We start from the raw sequence: 6,303 nt of genomic DNA on the forward strand, positions 1-6,303 counted from the left end.
GTATGTGCAGCTCTCCCACGCCACATCATTGTCATCTCAAGACAACATACACTACTCCAGAGATGCACATTACTGTCTTAAAGGATTAAGTGGAGTTCAATTGAAGCACAAAAGTTAACTTCAGATTTAAACTATAATAGAAGCTCTAACTGGACCAAAAGTGTATTCATCTGACCCTTTTTTTTAAAACAAGGGAATGTTTTCTCCTCATACCAATATGTCATAAATTCAGTGGTGGAAAACGTATTCAGATCCCTTCAGTTAAAGTACTAATAGCAAACTGAGAAAATACTCCAAATGCAAGTAAACTTCCTGCATTCAAGATCTTACTCAAGGAAAAGTACAAAAGTATCAGCATCAAATTGTACTTAAAGTATCAAAAGTAAAAGTACTTCTTATGCAGAACAGCATTTCTCAGATGTTTCTCAGATATTATTGATGCATTTATGCAAGCAGCGTTTTAATGTTGTCATGGTAGCGCTAATTTTAACAACCACAAATACTGTCATGCGGTTTAATTTGTAAAAATGTGTTATCATTTTCAATTGATCATACAGTCATGGAAAAAAATAATTGACCACCCTTGTTGTCTTCATTTTCTTGTTCATTTTAATGCCTGGTACAACTAAAGGTACATTTGTCTGGACAAATATAATGATAACAACAAAAATAGCTCATATGAGTTTAATTTATGAGCTGATATCTAGCCATTTTTCATGGTTTTCTTGATACTGATTTTCATTTATTATCAAGAAAACCAAGAAAAAGGGCTAGATATCATCTCCTAAATTAAACTATCATGAGCTATTTTTGTTATATTTATATAGTCCAAACAAATGTACCTTTAGTTGTACCAGGCATAAAAATGAACAAGAAATTGAGGAAGGTCTGATATTTTTTTCCATGACTGTATGTTTTTTCATGTTAAATCTTGACTGAAAAGTAACTTGTAACTAAAGCTGTCAGGTAAATGTAATTGAGCATACAGTACAATATGTGCCATTAAATTTAGTGGAGTAGAAGTATAAAGTTACATTAAATGGAAGTAAAGTTAAGTACAAGTACCTCAAAATTGTATTTAAGTACAGTACTTGAGTAAATGTACTTAGTTACATTCCACCACTGGGTATATTATCTTTCTGTCATGTAATCTGATTATGTTAATATCCAGTTTATGGAACTCACAGATGCTTTTCTGTTATCTGTTGATGAATGGTCAGAAATAAAAGGAGGTCTTAATATAAACTGGGCAAAATTAAAGTCCTCTGTGGAGCTTTAGCTGGGCTAAAACATTGAAGGTTAGGAGTTTTCCAGCTCATCAGGCTTCAGCTGAGTTAATGAACCCTCATGGCCCGGCCCCCGCGCTCTGGTCTGAGCATTACTCATGGGCTAAGGAGGGGGAAAAAGAAGCTGCCAGTGTTGCTACGCCTCAGCAAGCAACTGCACACACACACACACAGATCATGACTGTGGAACTCACGGGGTCACAGAGGTCGACACAACATCTGCTGATCCCGTGTGATATCTCAGGAGAGTTCAATCAGGCTTCGCTGCGATATGGATAAACAAACACAAACGTGCTGGGACATAATTGAATTACTTCCATCCACCAAGAACATTGAAGATGAAGGGTGGATGCCCCTGGACATGTTTGTGTGTATATTTGAGCTGTAAAGTCAACAGATGTCATCTCACAGAGGATGCTCTGGCCCAGATTCAACCAGCTCACGTTGGTTTCCACAAGTGTACATCATGCCCAACAAATACCATTTACAATGTATTTATAACGGATCCTTTCTCTTTATTGTTAACAACCATGAGACTTTGTCGACCTTTCCAACAAACATTCCTCTCCTGGCCCCTTTTTGTTTCCCAAATGTTGAATTATTCCTTTAAATTTCTGCACAGGGGCACTATTTGTACTCCAATTTATTATCCCAGTAAAAAGATGTCCAGGTTTTGTTAATATTTACAAATTTTCCATTTGGTAGATGGTTTTCTGTAGTTTTAAATCAAACATAATCACCATTCAAACACTTAACGTTGAGTTTTATTTAGATAAAGATTAAATTTGTTGAATAAATAAATACATTTGATTCTAAATTGTAATCCTGAATTATTTTAGCTTCACAAATTCAGCTCATCACTAAATGTATTCCATATTTTGACTCTAAAAACTACGACACATCTGTAAATTATAGGTTTTTTATTATTTTAAAATCAAAAGTTGTTGGATATAACCTGGAAGGCTTTTATTCATAGCTCCAAAAAGTATTTCCGATGTTTTTAAATACACAATATCTAAAAAAAGGTAACGTGCAAGAGGCTTTAATTGATTAACAGTGGAGGGATCATCACTCATCATTTGATACATTGTTATTGTAAAACTATTTATAATAGCAGCTTTGAATTGAAAGTCTGATGGTATTTAGGGTCTTATGTGAAACGGTGTATATATACATACACATACAAAACAGGTACACTGCAGAATATGAAATATAATATTAAGGTACTGACAGACATTAACTGCATTATCTACAAAGGAGAACATATGCTGCACTACTCACTGGGCCATTATAATGCTTTACATTTCATCTAAAACATCCACTGGAAATATGACATGCATTATTTAACCTATTATTAATTCATGGTAAATTCCATCAGGGATGATCATATATGTCTTTGGAAAGCACCAAAAAACTGCATGGAGAGTCTGAAGCATAAACTTAAAGAGATACAGTACCAACTGAATCGCTTACAGCTTGGCAACAGTGAACCAGTGTTGATTTACTTGGCCTAGATACAACAATATGGATTATTCTTATCCTCGCTTCTCCAAATGATGTGATGCATCACAGGGGCAAAGGGTTTCTAAGTTCACTGGTTTACGTAAAGCGTGCGGCAGCAGCAATCCAATGTTACGCTGCTGTCATGCTGAGATATTTCCAGAAAACTACCACCAGGTCTATGATTCAATTATGCCCTGCTCTTTAGTTTGCACTTATCACAGAAACAAATAATGAAGAACGGCAAGGAGATTTATAGATTTCATGGAGATTTTGAAGAAATTCCTGCACCAGCGCTTCTATTAGAGGAACATTTTTTGAAAATCCATTATTAACCCATCACTGAAGCAAAGAAATTTTGGACTGATTAGATGCAATTACTTGACTGCAGACCAAAAAAAACCCTAAATGATATGTGGACTGAAAGCTACTGGCCATTCACACAATACTAAAGAGCATGAAAATCTCAGCCTGCAGTCCGTGGGAGTAGCTAAGCAACCATGCAGAAAGAACGCCTTTAGAAATCTGTCTACATTTCTTTGACGGCTGCAGATTACAACTGGATTGGTTTTAAACTTCCAACAAGGCGCTGGAAGAGCTCCATGACAGAGTTGTGATTGGGAATGAGTGGCCTTACAGTATGCTATGTCAGAAAACATTAGCTTACGCAGACTGATGTTTAAATGGCGATGCTATTCAAGGATTTGTGGGAGGGAAAAGTCTTATTTGCTTTCAATGATCTGGTTCATCCCACAATTGCTTGATTGTGTTATTGTCCAGCTGAATCATGAATGCCATTCATTGGTATTTTAGGAAAAGACGTCAAGACAGAAATATAAGCTTGAGAGAGGAAATCAAAGAGAGTTAAGTCTTTCATGAACAGTATAAATAGTGTGTTTTACAAATCTGTAAGGTTAATCTAAACAGCAGCCGTTACTATTCTTAAGGCTTGAGACTGTACTAACAGAGCGCTGATATAACTAGATTAGATCGGATTCATTAATATTATATTAGATTAAAACTTACTGTAGAGCAAAGGGCAAGCTTATAATGTTGAACCTAACTGGAAACCATTCAGTTTGATATTTTTCCCCAGTTGTTATTGACTCCAAACTTAAATGAGATTGTGTAAAATGTCTTTACTACAGTGCCCTGTAATTAGCCTGGAAACCAGGCGAATCTATACACTCTCCTATTGTCCTCTTGTACAAAGTAGTGTCATGTACAGGCATGGAAAAAATTATTAGACCTCCCTTTTTCTTAAATTTTTTGTTAATTTTAATGTCTGGTACAACTAAAGGTACATTTGTTTGGACCAATATAATGATAACAACAAAAATAGCTTATAAGAGTTTAATTTAAGAGCTGATATCTAGCCATTTTCCATGGTTTTCTTGATAGTAACCAAAATCATTATCAAGAAAATCATGGAAAATGGCTAGATATCAGCTATCACATGAACTGCATGTCACTTTACTTACTGTCCAGTATACAGTAACGTTAACTTAGCCTCCAGTGGTCACATTACAGCGCTTTTTATCCTTAAGTTACTTGACTTTTCACAGTTAGCTTTATGTATATATCACTCATTTAATATAATATATTATAAGCCTTTTAAAAAAACAACAACATTTTTATAGTCACCTCAGTGTAAAATACTGAGGTTCGCTAGTCAGCTAGCCTAGCTGGCTACTAAAACGAAGAAAAGCACCGCCAGGTTTATGGTCGGTCCCTCTTTGCCTTTCATCAGTGAGTATTTATTTGTGAAAATCAGGCTAACATTGGTACTATACCAAGTGACTAGCTAACATCGCTAATGGTTATTAATCAAAATGATCAGAAACACTGTGTTCAAAACAAACTGTGCTGCGAACAAAATGTAGACGGCAAAATCTGAAAACTACCTTAAGGATAAAAAGCTGTAATGTAATCACTGGAGGCTAAAATAATATCACTGTATACTGGACAGGGAGTAAACTGACGTGCAGTTTGTAAAGCGGATATACGTCACATTACATTGTGCAAGTGGTCATTTCAGACTGATTTCCAGATGTCTGACATCAAATATGAATCAAGATTCGGTTACTGTGTTGCCTATCTATTGCCTCAAATGTTTTCAGAAACATATTGTTGTGTGTACTGTTACCTGTAATTTGAGTAAGTTTGTCACCTGGCCACCCTGTCTGTCTTTCTTAAATGGACAAGGGAATGTATGGTCACTACATCACATGCTTCTTTGCTTCAGTTGGTTGGAAGAGGTTATGTTGTGAATGTTGGGCAAGTACTTTTTCCCTAATCCTGCTGACAAACAGACAAACCAACACACAAAACTGAATGCTTTGGTGGAAGTAACAATATTGCATGTGATGATCCCATTCATCATGGTTTATGCCTTTGAGCTTGTTCCTTGTTGTTATAGGCCACTGTAATAATTTACTACAATGTCATTAAGGGTACAGATTTGAATGTGTTGAGTTAAAAAATAAATTAATACATTTTATCATATATGTTAAAGCTGGCAGAAGTAACACTCAACCATTTAATGAAAATTCAATCAGTGGTTTTGGCTAACCAGTTAGCACAGATAATAACTTGTCAATCACCCTAAAGCACAACCTGCTTTTTCTTCTGTTCTCTCAAAATGCAACCATAATTTACAACATGAACATCATTGTTATGAACTACGTAAGGTCTGGACCCAAATGCACCACTCTGAAGGCAGGTATCAGTGCAACCACAGTCTTTTTTTGATGCTAGCAGAAGTAATGTGCAGGGAGGGGGTGTATTGACTTCCTAGGATCAAACAGTGGCAGGTAAGGTGACAAGTGCTCTGCAACAGGAAAATGCCGCTTCAGCATGTGGAGAGAATGGATCTTGTGGTTTAACTCACACAACTGGAGGAGAACACGGTAGCAAGCCGCAGGCAAGCAATGGAGCATGAGACACAATGATCTTAAGCAATGCAGAAAACATAGAAATAATTAGCACACAAGCTAATAAACACCAGGAAATGGCAAACACACTAAAGAGGCCAAGGCTCCAGGAACTACCACACTGGTTGACGAAACGATCTGGCAACAAATTCAAAATACAGAAAACAGACAAGATAAATAAATGAGTCAAATGCTATTTAAAATTACCAAAGCTAAAACAGTTGCAGACAGCGATGAAAGCAATCAAGCAACAAAATTGAAAAAATGTTATGGCCATATTGATCCTCAATGTGAGTTGAAGATCATTCCAGGTCGCAGGGGCATTAAAACAAAAGGCTGACTTCCCAAATTCAGTCTGCACATGGGGATCTGTGAGAGTAAATCAATTATTTGATCGTTTCATAAGGTGCCCATGGTCAATTGAAGAAGAATCAACTCGTACAATAACAATGGTGCTAGTGAGTCCTGTGTTAGTACATCTTGTGGCTCTATCTTGCATATTTTGCTCACATTGCGCACGCAAAGTTGATTTTAATCAAATGGCCACCAAACAGGTTGATCCAGTCATGCACTGTCATTGTGAG

This window comes from Centropristis striata, chromosome 9 (genome assembly GCF_030273125.1).
Source record: "Centropristis striata isolate RG_2023a ecotype Rhode Island chromosome 9, C.striata_1.0, whole genome shotgun sequence".
Taxonomy (NCBI): domain Eukaryota; kingdom Metazoa; phylum Chordata; class Actinopteri; order Perciformes; family Serranidae; genus Centropristis; species Centropristis striata.